The sequence below is a fragment of the Sinocyclocheilus grahami genome, unplaced genomic scaffold, assembly GCF_001515645.1.
Source record: "Sinocyclocheilus grahami isolate Dianchi unplaced genomic scaffold, SAMN03320097.WGS_v1.1 scaffold15.1, whole genome shotgun sequence".
NCBI classification, from domain to species: Eukaryota; Metazoa; Chordata; class Actinopteri; order Cypriniformes; family Cyprinidae; genus Sinocyclocheilus; species Sinocyclocheilus grahami.
The window spans coordinates 1,861,823-1,877,065 of NW_015505194.1; the positions used below are offsets into that span (position 1 = coordinate 1,861,823).

The 15,243-nt window shown below is 36.6% G+C and overlaps 1 protein-coding gene across 9 annotated transcripts in view; it reads right to left on the reverse strand.

Moving 5' to 3' along the window:
- The window catches only part of LOC107601600 (NHS-like protein 1), a 57,894-nt gene that overhangs the window by 27,404 nt on the left and 15,247 nt on the right, over positions 1–15,243 (reverse strand). The gene's annotated exons all lie outside the window — the stretch shown is intronic.

Genomic DNA, 15,243 nt, shown 5'->3' on the forward strand with positions numbered 1-15,243 from the left:
CGTCAGTTTTCAGGCAAATAAATATCAAATCATTAAATCATTATTTAAAACTACAAAAAGGAGACAACAACGGAACAGGAGATGATGGCATTCTTTCAATCTGCACAAGGACTTGTACCACGGCAGATCAACATTGTTTGTTGCGGACAACTACTGATGTATAATGCTATGTAGTATAATAAATAAGACACTTGTTCTTTGCGTTGTTTTATTTTATATAAGAAGGTGTAACATTAAACTATATTAAAGTACAAATAAACACACACAAAACTCAAGTACATATGGAGGGAGGGGTTCTTGCAGACCAATCACAGCGCTTGCGGTCTGCGTAGAATTGACGCGCTGTTAGATTTTTGGAGAGGTGCACGTCAGGCTACGGCGTATGGGTGTTTGTAAGCTACGGCGTAGGTCCGACGCAGAAGTATAAATCAGTCTTTAGATTGTTCTTCTAAGAAAAAGACTCCTGTAAACTACTATGTGTCTCTTCTAGAGTCAAGGATGAAATCTCAATAGTTTCAATTCTCAAACTGTGCTAAGATTTGCCAAGATCCCAAAGTTTTTGTTTTTGGTAAAATTTTTGTTATTTTTTGGTACAAAAAATACAAATGCGATTTTTGTAGCATCTGAACTTTTTCTCCAAGACAGCAATGAAATATAAGAGTTTTTTTCTTCAGCTTTTCTCCTGAGAGAAACATCCCTCTACAGTCTGCAATAAAAAGTCAATGATTTCAATATGAACTCAAAATTTCTCCACCTAATTCTATATTCTGTAAGGTCAGTAAGATTTTTTTAAATTGGCATCAAACTTTTGAACTGTAGTATTTATTTACACAATATCAAAAATCAAAAATGTAACCAAATATTCAAGTCTGAGGGGACAAGTTTAAGAATAAACCATTGTAAATCCCATATTGACCAATCACTAATCTGAATATTTTGGGATGTCTCCCCCTCAACATGGGACCTGTCAACAATAGTCTCAAATATGTCTATTTTCATCTAAGACATTTTAGCAGAAACATTTGATACTATTTGATACTAGCATAAATAAGAACTAAGTTAAGTTTCCTGGGCTATGAAAAAACAGCCTCTGAGCAATGAAACTCTCACTCCGGCCTCATGATATTTTGCTTTTATCTGTTGTAACCAGGCATGTGTGTTCATACTTTCGACATTCACATATGTGTGCATCCGTCTCAGTCTTTGCTGGAGGACAGAAGGAGCAGGTCTCCCACTGATAAGCTGGCTTGCCGTGTTAGCACACAGCCACTGAATCTAGACCACTGGAATATAGATCACACACACAATCTGCCCTATTGTCTACACACACACACACACACACACACACACACACACACACACACACCATGACCCTGTTTCTTTTCATTATAAGGGGGGTGCAGAGGGATCTGAATGGAAGGGGGGGATGTCGGGTGGGTGAATTTGGACCTGAATGGGGTTGCAAATGATTACTGAACTAGGGGAGGTAATGCATTGAACACCCCTCCCCCCTAAAATATCCCAATCACCCCCACAGCAAGCCAGACTCACCCTTCTAGGCCATTTCTGATTTTTACTTGCTTACATTTGGTTGTTAAAATGTTTTTATGTGTAACAAGTGAATCTGAAAGAGGAAACAAGAGTGTGCTACTCTCTTTTACTCACTGCCAAGTTGAAACAGTGAGGCTTTTCTCTGTGTACGGCCCATATCCGGCCTCTATATCTTGAGCCTATTCTCTCAGCACGTGTTTGTGTGTGTATTCCAGGCTTGCGGTTTCCATGCTGTCTGGCACGTGTACAGTATCAGGATTATGCAGCTCATGTGGGTTGCAGTAATTAACACGCTATTGTTCTGTTCTCACTCCACAGACGGCTCAACATCTCTGTCACTGCAGGATTACAGTCATTTCAGACAACTGTCTATCTATGTGTGTGTGTTTATGCATGTGTACAGTAGAGCCCGACCGATATGGAATTTTTGGGGCCGATACCGATATTTGGGAGTAAAAATATATTGATATATCGGCCGATATTCTTTGTGTATATTATAGTACAGTACCAGTCAAAAGTTTGGACACTTTCCCATTCGTGTGTCCAAACATTTGACTGGTACTATATATAGAATACACACAGTATATACATAAACAGAATATATATACATAAACACATTTTTTGCAATGATCACTCAAATGTGGTGATCAAACACTTATAATGACATGACAAAGATATGTAATGATGGAGGCAGGGCATTTAACTATTTAACAATAAACTTTATTCAAAATGAGTCTGACATCAGTGCACTGCACAGTAAAGTTGAAGTTTATTCAACTTTAATTCAATTCCATTCAACTTTATTCCGCTGAAGTTTATTTCACTTTGGAACATTCATTCACGGATTTGCGCTACTGTCTTCACACACTGACGAAACTTACTAGAGAAGTGTGAAGTGTGATATAATTTAACTCTGTAAATAAATATAAATTCACGTCTCACGCACTTTAATGCCCTATGAATGTAACGCGTACGTTCCCTTGGAACTGGAATCATGGCGGAATATCATGTGAAGTCCACTTCACAGGGCACTTACGGTCGAATAAGACCATGCTTGAATGCTGCTGCCTGAACAAGAGACCTCCTTACTGAAGTGAAAGTGTTGGCTGGTGTCACTATCTCGCGAACGCGCCGGCGGATCTCCACCAAATTTGGGGGATCCCTTCAGCTCGAGGAGCACTCTTGATCGCCACCCTCCGCGTGTCGGTAGCCCCCCGGGATCGCTAGATCGGTCGGAGCTGGACCGCGAATTTAACCACCCATAACGGCGGCGTATCGGCGGCATATCATATCGGCCGATAATATCGGCTAAACGATATATCGGTCGGGCTCTAGTGTACAGTGTAACATAACTCATGGCTAGTCACTTTAACAGAAATGAGAAATGTTTATAAAGAATGAGGGAAACAAACTTGGTAAAAGCAACTCAGATGAGAGGCATGTTCATTCATTAGTGTCCGAAATCTATCCACGAGATTCCAGTGTGAAGCTTATGAACAGCCGATCACAGCACTTGAACCTCTCCACTTTTCACACTTAGTCTGGGCTCTTTGCATCTGACAGATCACACTCACCCGTGTTATGTATGTGTATGTGTAATGGAGCTGTTGTCATAACCATCCCTCTTCACACGCACACACACACGTATGCTTTCTCAAAACCATTTCCTGCAATTCTGAAAAGTGAAAATGCATCTTTTGCAACTCAGAATAGTCTGTCATACAGTGAGGTCCAAACGTGTGATATCCACCAAAAAATTTAATATTGTAAAAAAACTAAAAACAAATGTAATGTTATAAGAACAGAACCATTTAAAGGGGTCATATGATGCTGCTAAAAAGAACATTATTTTGTGTATTTGGTGTAATGAAATGTGTTTATGCGGTTTAAAGTAAAAAAAACACATTATTTTCCACATACTGTACATTATTGTTTCTCCTCTATGCCCCGCCTTCTGAAACGCGTTGATTTTTACAAAGCTCATCGGTCTGAAAAAGCGAGGTGTGCTCTGATTGGCCAGTGTGTTGTGATTGGCCAAATAACTCAAGCGTGTGACTGAAATGTTACGCCCCTCACATACTGTGTTGATGCCGTGTCCGGCCGGAGTGATGATTCAAAAACATTAAAACCCATTACAAACGAGGCATTTGTTGCATCCAGTGGGGACATAATTACTGATTATAATGACTTATACTGTCGTTTTACGCATTGCGTTGCATTGCGCCGCGTAAACATAAAATCATGTCTGCATTTGTGATCAGAGAAATTACAAACAACAAGTGCTACTCCACACTGCCCAAAACTCACGTTTGAATCATCAGTGGCAAATCCTTTAAATGAAAACGTACTTACAGACTGTGAGTCAGAACTGCCGGCATTTTAGTTACTCTCCCAGGATCAGTAAACAGTCCTCCATAAAATGTGCCGGCGATCCACAGCACTAAGTTGATGTATTTTCTTTTTAGTTACTCTCCCAGGATCAGTAAACAGTCCTCCATAAAATGTGCCGGCGATCCACAGCACTAAGTTGATGTATTTCCTCAGCGACCAGCACGGATCAGCTCTAGGCATGACGAAGCGGATATCGTCCTCTTTTGGAAGACCAAACAAAGTAATTTCGCTTTCACAACAAAACACACAGCGTCTTCAGGACATGGCTGCAGCGTCAACAATACTACAGCGAGAATAAAAGTTATGTTCTCGTTATGCAAATCTTCCCACATAGTGAGGTAGATATGTGGGGGCGTGTTAGAACGAGCCATTTTAGGTAGGCGTGGTTAACTCTTAACTTTTATAAAGAATATCTCTTTGGATTTGAGACTTTAGTCTTTGCAAATGTACAGATCTTCTTTATGCACCAAGAGCTTGTAACACTCCAGAGAGAAAGGAAAAAATGAAATTGCATCATTTGACCCCTTTAAGACTCAGCACTATTTTAGGTCACTAATCAAATACGCATATTTTTTACATTCATAAAATTTTTTCAATTCAACTTCTTAAAAATATATATAATTTTTCATATTTAAACCTGAACATAAACCATTTTTTTGTTTGTTTTGAAACATTTAAAAATTAAAAATAATGTTATAAAATAAACAAGAAACATTTAGGATCACTAATAAAATATGCTAATTTATCACATTCATATTAACGTTACAGTTCAACTTCTTAAAAAATGTTTTTTTTTTCTTATTTAAACCTGGACATAAACCAACAGTTTTAGGTCACTAATCAAAAATGAATCTGATTGATGACATTCATATATATATTTTTTTCAATGAAACTTTTTTTTTTCCAATTTAAAAAAAGACAACTTTAGACTATAATTTATCTTAATACTCATGACCTTTTTCTTCTATGTCCTCTTATAAACGTCTTTCCTCCCCTATTTCTCATTCGCTCTCCTGTCATTGCTTTTGATGCTTATTAAAGTAGGCCTAATCCCTATTGATTTTTCCCCCTTTTTCCCTCATAACCTCTCCTGTGGGTTTGCTTGTCTGATCCTAAAAGCATTCGTCTGATTTATCCTAGAAAAAGAGAAACAGGGAGTGTGTGGCAGGTAAGAACAGATCTCTAGCCAGCACTGAACCTGTTCTGAGTGTTTGTTCAGTGTACTGAGGTCAGCTCTCACATACTAAACACAAACACAGCTGTCTCTGCTACCACTAATACAAATATTCTGCATTTTCAATCAGCTGCTACACAGTTTGGAGTGAAGAGAGAAAGTTGGAGTCTTCAGTTTTTGCAGGCTAGCTCGAAACCTCAGTTGATCAACAAATAAGTGTCACGGCATGCTAACAAATTCTTTTAACTTTAGGGAGGAAAACAGAATGAATGAAGTACACTAAAGAATCAGGATTTCAGAGAAGTTAGAGATTAAGCACCAAAGCACACGCTCATAAATCCACATATAATTGCAGGTTAGTTAGAAAGATTGTTTTCTTTTCTTCCAGGTCAGTCTTAATGACATGGGGCACAGGGCCGCTTTCCCACACACCTTGGACATGCAATCAAACAACTCTCAAGAGACTCATTTAGACAAACAGTCACACACATACATTTCCTTCTTTCTTTCTTATCATTTTAATGACTGACCTGCAACTTCAGCAATCACTGGGTCTCTACAGAAAGAAAGCAAGAGAAAGAGCTAGAGAAACTACACAACCTGAAGAGCACGTGCACAGATCATTACCTGATCACCAGATTCACTAGATGTCTCTGAATATCTGTCCACATAAAATATTATTAGTTTTGTATTTTATAATGATGTTATACGTTGTATATAGTTTTATATAAAGGATAAAGTTTATTTGTCCCCGAAAGGAAATTTGTCTTGGGCAAAGTGCTACAGTGTTGTTCTGAACAGACAATAATGATAAATAAAACAATAATAAAAAAACCCTACATTAAAATTTGTGCTGTCAAATGATTAATCGCGATTAATCGCATTGAAAATAAACGTTTTTGTTTACAGAATATGTGTGTGTACTGTGTATATTTATGTATATATAAATACACAAACATGCATGTGTATATATTTAAGAAAAATATGTTATGTTTATATATTAAATATATTTATAAATAAAATGAATTGTATGAATATACATACATGCATGTAAATATATGTAAATATTAAAAAAATATATACATGCATGTGTGTGTATTTATATATACATAGTAACTATGCACAGTATGCACACATATATTATGTAAACAAAAACTTTTTTTTTGGATGCGATTAATCGCGATTAATTGTTTGACAGCACTAATTAAAATATAAGTGTAGAAGTATAAAATGTAAAATACGTAAAATGTAAAATATACTGCTCACTACAATAATGTATAATATACTAAATTTAAAAGACAAATTTAATTTAAAATGTAAATAAAAATAATACCATTATTACAGAAATTACTACTCCTGGCACTTTTGCTTTTTTATTATATATTTTTTCCCTTTGTATTTCATTGTATATTTTATTATATAGCTATTATATTATTATATTTACTATTAGTATTAATAACTTTGGCCAAATATAATAATCACATCTAGAATTTAACTGAAGATGCACCAAAAAGAAAGAAAGAAAAAAAAAGTAAAAGCTTGATGTGGAGCTGATGAGGTCATCAACATGAATAAGGATCTATTGTTAGTTCACACACACACACACACACACACACAAACACACACACACACACACACACACACACAATCTCTGTGTAATTCTGCCTCTGCTTCAGACCCCAAACACTTTGTATTTACCCTTAACAAATCCCTCAATCCCTCACTATGAGACACAGTAGCTGTAAAACACTTATCAACTGTCTACTGCAACACATGAGACAAGAGAAATCTGCATAAAAACAAACATCGCCTACTTGGTTCTGAAAGAAAGGCAATAAAAGGCTGCAGGCTTGGAAAGTGTTTGAAATCAAGCCTGGGCTTATTAGCATTTAGTTTGATTTGCAGATAAGGCTTGTTATTAGAGGAATGGGCTGCTAGGAGGACAGAAAGGATCCAGACTGTCAGTAGGTTTAAAGTGGCCTGTTTTCATGCAGGAGTAGTGTCCTAAAAAGGAGACTCAAGCCATGTCTGGCCATAGCGTGTCTGCATGAGAGTATGTGTGTGTGTGTGTGTGTGTGTGTATAAAAGGTCAAGCATTGTATTGAATAATAGGCTTAGGCCCCTCAGTGAAGGCATTCCCCACTATTGTATGGTCAACTAGAACGTCTAATAGTTAAAGCTAGACTGAATACAACACACAATAACGTACAAGCTCACTGAGGGAGGAAAACACTATCAGATCTGACAAGATGAATTAAGTTCTGAAAACAAAGAAGGAAGGAAAACCAGAGATGGATGAAGAAAAGAGAAATAATTCCCTTTGAAGTAGAGTAGTTCAGAAAGCCACACCTTGGTGAGAACACAGAAAAGCTGAGCATGAAAGAGAGATGCAAGAAAATATCATTCAAAGTGGAAAGATCTGACAGGAGGGAAAGCATGAGCTGTTGCTGTTAATGAGGCAGCTTCTTTATGAATTACAAATCACTGAAAATTGATTCAGAGCAATAGTTGAAGTGGGGAAACCCTTTTTGAGAAACTCCTGCAGAAATTAGATCTAAGTGCAGTTTTCTCCCCCCAGCTCCACAAGTGTTTCTCTTAACTTTCTCTCTCCTTACTCCATCTGTATCTAAAATGATTAAGAAAGTAAATAAATTAAAAAGAAAAATTATAATTATATAAATTATATGAAAAACCAAATGTAGTCCCATTATTATTATTATGTTTTTGCCTTTCACTAAGATTCCTGCACCACAGGAACAGTCATATTTGGCCTCTTTTTTCTGTTTTCTTGTCAAAAGGAGAACAACCACCCTGGCTCGCTATAAATAAGATCAATGACAGTCTGTTTTCTGAACACAAATAAGCGTGCAATGGTCAGCAAGTTGTCTTTTCTACAGGACACCAGGCGGGTAGCTGTTAATGTGTCCTCCTCATTCATAAAGTCTTTTCAGCAAGTTTCTCTCTATAAGGAGTTCGAGCTGTAGATAAAAGTGATTTGTGCCTTTCTGTTTTAGTTCTATTAAAGTGAAATAATCTGATCCCATTCTCTCCATGAATCTGAATTTACAGCAGATGTTACGCCAATTCATGTTAATTAATGCATTAACAAGTGATACTTTAAAAATCGTTGCTTTGTAAAGTGTTACCAAAAAAAGTATTGCCTTAAAAAAATAAAATAAACAATAATGCGGACAATAAAAATGATTTTAATTAAATATTTAATAACTAGTGGTCGACCAATATTGTTTTTTTGACAGCCGATGCCGATATCTTAGAGAGCAGGGTGGCCGATGGCCGATAGTGAATCTGAATTTACAGCAGATGTTACGCCAATTCATGTTAATTAATGCATTAACAAGTGATACTTTAAAAATCGTTGCTTTGTAAAGTGTTACCAAAAAAAGTATTGCCTTAAAAAAATAAAATAAAATAAAATAAACAATAATGCGGACAATAAAAATGATTTTAATTAAATATTTAATAACTAGTGGTCGACCAATATTGTTTTTTTGACAGCCGATGCCGATATCTTAGAGAGCAGGGTGGCCGATGGCCGATATAAAGCCGATATATACAAGTATATTTTTTATTATAATTATAAGTTTTATTTATTTTAATTAATGTTTGAGAAACATTAATTTGACAGTGCGCAAATGCATAAATCAGCATAGTTTGAAATAACAAGTTTAAAGTTGATCACGCGTCTCCAGAGAAGCTGAACTCTCCTCCTGTCCGGATTCAATTTGCACGGATCGACTGTCACGCAGAGCACACACGATCAGGCAATATATAAATGCACACTTCACAAGATCTCACAGCTGGATTCGACTAAGTCTGCAAGGTTTGTGAAATTAAATGTTCATTAGTTATTTAAAGGTTTGTTTAAATGATATGTGTATTTTCTGAATGCTGACGGCAAACAAGAAAGTATTATGTCTCCCTTTCTGTTACTAATAATATAAAAGCAATCGTTATAATATTTTTGCATACCTTTTCATTAATTTGTTCAACAGTTCTATCTGATTATTAGACAGACTTCTATCTGTATTAGGCAGAACTGTTAAACGACGACAACAAACAATGAAGAGGGAGAATGTGAGCACTGTGTGCCCTGGCGTTGCCGTTCTCAGCGCCGTCAAAATAAAAGTCCCGCCTCGAACACATCAGCCAACCCGAAAAACTTATCGGCCGATGCCGATATTTGAAAAATGCCAAATATCGACCGATATATCGGTCGACCACTAGTAATAACTCAAACTGACACTTGAGAGTCGCGAGCTGTTTGAGAGGCGGCTGTGTGCGCTTTGGCTGAGAGCGCATTGAAGACCGTCTCTCAGAGAGTGCGCGAGTACTTTATGGGTTAAAATAGATTAAATGTTTAAATTGGCATGACTTAAAATGATGTGCAAATGACAATTCTGTCAACTGTCCAGTCATAGTTATTAATATTCTGCATTGTTGTTTGTGCTGCTCGCGCTGCACGCTGAAGAGATAATCACCGTAATAGGCCTACAATGAAGAGCTTTACTGGAGCGTAACTCAACCAAAAGCATCTTATATGAGATAAATAATATATAACTTGACTGTGCTAGTCATGAAGATATAACTCTGTGGATGCATTCTTTTCATATCAACACGCTGAAACATGGCATATTCTTTTACAATCGTGTTCTCATTATAATTTTATGTAGCCTATATTAGGGATGGGCGATATGGGCTTTAAAATATATCACGATATTTCTGGTATTTATTACGATAACGATATCAATGAAGATAATTCAGGGAATCCTGTTTCTTTTAAGAAAAGTATTATCTTTCCTATTTTTACCCAAAATAGGTCCTTTTTTTTACCCATTAACGTCCTGAGACCCTGCATCCTCATATGAGGACATTATATTTTAGTGAATTTCTCTGAGACTATACATGCCACAGTCTGGATGTCCAGTACAGAGCACATTCAGGGCTTTTCAGAGATACTAAATGTTTGGATGATTCACCATGACCACCCCTCACCTTGGTGTTCAAAAATGTCTGATATTAATTTAGTGACACTATTTTGATAATATTTTGCAATTGTCATTTAAATCGGACAAATTTTTAAACTGTGTGTCATAATCTTAGGAAAATGTTATGGGGTTTCAAAATCAAAACTTGATTTTTAACTTTGTTACGAAACAGGAGGTTGATTTCATACATGTCCTCATATGAGGACACCGGGACTAAAGGCATGTTTATTACGCATTTTGGGAGACACAACAAATGATTAGGGAAAGAAAATATATTTCAATATTCCTATGAAATATTATATATTATTATGAAAATCTGGTCAATTATTACTCTCAATATTACACTTCTTTTTTTCATTACATGTTGCCCCAAAAACACATTAATATGCAAATTAGATTTAGTTTATAGATACATTATATATAATGAGAAAACCTGTTTGTGGCCATTTTACACACATTTTGCATGAAGAAAAATGGTATATCAAATCAATCTGTTATAACATAGTTGAGAATTATCTTTATACAAAGTTTGGTAAAAAAAAAATCCTAAAAACTAAAAATGTATTGGTGATTTAAAAAAAATCAATTGTTTTTGTCTATGCATGTTCATTCGTGTCTTTTTATTATTATTTTTTAAGAAATTCAGACCCCAAGATTTCCTCTACCAAGGACGTAGCATAACTTATGAATTAAATATCATTAAAAAAATAATTTTTGTTTACATTTTTTGAATGCTCTAAACAATGTAATGACATCAAAAAATAAAAATGTTTTCCTAAAATGTTTTGCCGGGTCTTAATGAGGTTAATGAGTTCGCACGTAATGTAAAGACTGCTTAATTCATACTGGAAGCCGGAGGGCGATCTTGCACAGAAACATATCCATAGCAGAAGAAATACTACTGACAATGTTCCAGGAAGGTATTCAGTTATCGCTGAATAAAACGCACAACGGAGGTAGAGACATTTTAACTGATAAAACTTGAGGAAAATAAACATACGACTGCACAAAATATATGGTTTATCGGTGTTCTTCAATCTTGGGTATTTTTATAAGGAAAGTATATTTATATTTCATCTCTTCTGATACATTTTCAGTCAAATCAATGTTAATCGACATGGCCTTTATCACTGTATATAATACTATCATTCTGTAATATGAAACCACGTCTGGTCACAAAAAGAAGTATTTCAAACACTTAAAAAAAAAAAAAGGTCAATAAATTATATCTTTGTTGGACAACAGTTTTGTAAACAGGCTCATACACATGCAAAACTGTATCGCACACGTGCTACTGTAGTACATTTATTCAGACCGATTTTTTGTGCACTGTACAGCCCTAACCAAACCAGTTACAGCTTGAGCTCCTCATTTAGCGATATCCGCTTTTCGTGATGTCGCTCCGCACTGTCGCACACAGAAATATGTCAACAACTAGACTTTATCGTTATTATCGCAGGAAGACAAATTCTTATCGTGGGGAGAATTTTTACCGGTATATCGCCCATCCCTAGCCTATATGACAGATTTGTTCTACACATGTTGCCCTTAATGGCACCTTCCTTTTCAAAGTGATTCAAGCAATTCAAAACCATCATGGCCGTACGTTTTTGAAGTGTCTCGGTAGGCCGAGAGAGTATCGCGTTACGTACCGTGGGTGGTGTATCGCGGTTTTTGGTTCGGTTTTAATATTGTTACACCCCTACTTATGAAGAATGTATATGTTTTGGAATTCCTGGGGCTCAGCTGGTAGAGTTTGACTCCCTGGAACCATATGCTTCAAAACATCTGCCAAATGCATAATCATGTTTTGCATTTGTGCATCTACTTGTGGACCCCAATGCACAACAGCTGTCTGAGGGGAGCCATTACTGAAGAAAAGCTTCAGTTTGAGCACTAGTCTCATGGCACCTCATCAGCTGAAGATGTTCCATTGCGATGACCTGCCAAAGTACACAAAGCTCTCCGTTTCCCCAATGCACAGAGCACAGAGAATTAGATGAGGTAGAACGCATGGAAACAAGTGAACCTCACACACATAGGGGCGTCTCAGGACACATCAGACATGCACACACAGCTCTGTCTAAAAGTCTTCTGCAATATGGATTTGAAGGACAGGACAAATAATTGGACAACAGCCTTTGTCTCAAACCCTTTGTGCAACGCCGCGCCGTTACGGAGATACGGCCGTTCAAAGTTTCAATGGTATTCCATACACTTAAGCTTTAAAGCGTCTCATCCAGGTCGCCAGTAGCAAACAATGGAGTGTGCTCTGCTGGACAAACTACGTAATTACACCATTTACAAGCATTTTATCTGCATTTTATGTTCTGTAAAAAAAATTTCATATCGGTGGCATATTCGCCAATACCGATATCTGCGACAGGCTCATATCGGCCAATAAAAAAAGGCAAAACGATATATTGGTCGGGCTCTATTAATCAGTGTGTATTTGAATGGTATATGAGACTATAACAGATTAATATAACAATAATATATTCAGAATATAATAGCACCTTTCATTTTCAGGTTTGTCAGTAAATAGCTGCATTACATTAATGGATCATAAGGGGTCAGTAAGAATTTAACCCACTTCACTCCACCAGGGCCACTGCTCATCCAAAAGTGACCCCAAAAGGGTGAGACTAAATCGAAAAGAGCGTCAAAAGCAATCTATGAGCTACAGGATGTCTAGGCCTGATTAGGAGACGATAAACAGCATGTGGCTAGATTTCCCATAAAGCTTGTGATCATGGTGGGGGAAGATCTCTCGGGACAGGGGGTAAATTGGTCTGATTTCAATGTGCTGGAGCAAAATGATCCATATTTGCCGCTATACACTGAAACCAGTGCTCGATGGAGAGAAATGTTCAAATTAACAGGCTTTTAATGAGGAAGACACATGTGACAGCTGCCATGATAGTGCTACAGATATTCATCCTACATTAAAACACACAGTCCTTAATAACCCATCATTATCCTGAATACCAATTTACCAATAAGACTATCATTTAGTCTATCCTCTTGAAGCAGAGACAATATTAAAATAGGCATCTTTGAGGACACTTGGATTTAGAAAGACTAATTTCCTTAAGTTCCAAATAGAGCCACAAGTACATGCTCAAGGGTGAGGGGTTGTGTAAAGGGGGTTTGTATATCCTGTAATCCTATCCCACAAACCCGTCCAATCATGCAGGGAAAGATAGAAGTGGGATTTTGAAATCACTCAAATCTCCCCCTCCTCCTCTCTTGTGTGCTCTCAATATGATGAAGCACCAGGGATGAAAAAACAGAGTTCATTTACTTTGATAACATGCCTCTCCCCCTGAGGACTCCCAAAGGAGACTGGGTAATTCACTGATCAAATATTGAACTTTAAAACGCCTCTGGGATTAACTCTGACAGGGCCTACATATTTCACTTTAATGATAAAAGAATTTCCCTGTGTCCAAATAGGTGTAATTCTTTGCAACACAGTATGTAAATAGCAGACTAGTAGAAATACTTGTTAGTGTGCAGGTTGATCTAATTATTAATTAACTTAAAAACCATTAGCATTATGAAAATCCTATTGAGGTCATTGCTGCATTGGGACACTGGACAATCAGGGCTCAGACATTTACGATTCGGTAGTATGCCATAGGTCAAAGGACAATGCCAACATGGCAGAATACGTATGTCAGTGAAAGTATTTATAGCACATACACCGGCATACCTACAGAACATACCATAATCAACAATTCATTGAATTCAGTACATACAATGAAAGTATAGGAATTCAAATGCGGACAATGAAAATATGCGGAAAAGCCAACAACACTAAAAGTAAAAAAATTGAAATAAGGCTGAAATAAAATAAAAAATATTAGATGAAAAAATTTAAACATAAAATAAGTGATAAGTTCACATACTAAAATTACTAAAAATAAAACTGAAATATAAAAAATATATAGAAATAATAAATAAAATAAAAAAATAACAAAATTGTTAAAACTTAAACAAGTGGAAATAAAAAAATAAAAGCTAATTCAATATATTAATGAATACTATAATATAGGCTAATATAATATAATAGGCTATAATATATGTTCAAAGTACATTGCAATAAGGCAGTGGTTCTCAACCCGCGGGCCGCATGCGGCCCGTCACGAATTCAAATGTGGCCCACCGTGCTGAACACAATTAAAAAAAAAAAACTTTCGTTTTACAATTTATTTTAGTTTTTACATTAATTTAAAAATGTACTAAATAAATATAAGCTATAGCCTAATGTATAAATGTGCGCTGTATCCAATAGTTTGCGCAGAGAGTGGAAGCTAAAGCGCGCTTTGCAGGATACAGAGACGCCAGCGCGATCACTTGCATTTTTTTTCAGTGGATACACCGTCATTTTTGCTCATAAAGGTAAAAGTAATACATCATTCGTAACTGTAAAGGGTCTACTTTTATTTGTGTGCACTCACAATATCAACAAAACGTTGATGCGCTTTCTGCCGTCTCGAAACTCAGCGAATACATGCCTCACAGACATGATAAATATATCTATAGAAAGCTTTAAATTACTACTTAACGAAAAAGATACAAATCAAAAACAAAAACTCTTTCATTATGATCATAATCCGTAAAGATGCACTTCTCTCTAAAGGCGCGTCTAATGAAGAGATGGCGAGTCAGGATCAGCAACTTCATCCTTGCGACACCGACTCAGAAAACACTAGTTTATTAGTAAATAACTCAAATATCTCCTTACTGTTTCCCCCTGATACATTTATGGTAATTATTTTTGATGCAAGCTTAAGCCTATGCTTGCATTTGAACACAGAACTCTTCAGCTGCGCTGATGGCACGCATGCTGCTACCGCTAAACACCGTCGAGCCGCTCTCGACAGTCACGGTAGCACGGTCTCCTGTTGTTTCCACCAGCGCGGAAATCTTTTTTCATCACTAATTGATGGATGTCTAAAATATACAAATAAGGAGAAGCCTAAACTATGCGTCTGTACTATGACGTGAAAATTAAGCCCGGACCGAGGGGCGTAAAAAAGTCGGGGCCCGTCGGGCCTGGGCTGAAATGTTATAAATCATGTTGGTTTGTATTGCTGACGTAATATGTAAATGATG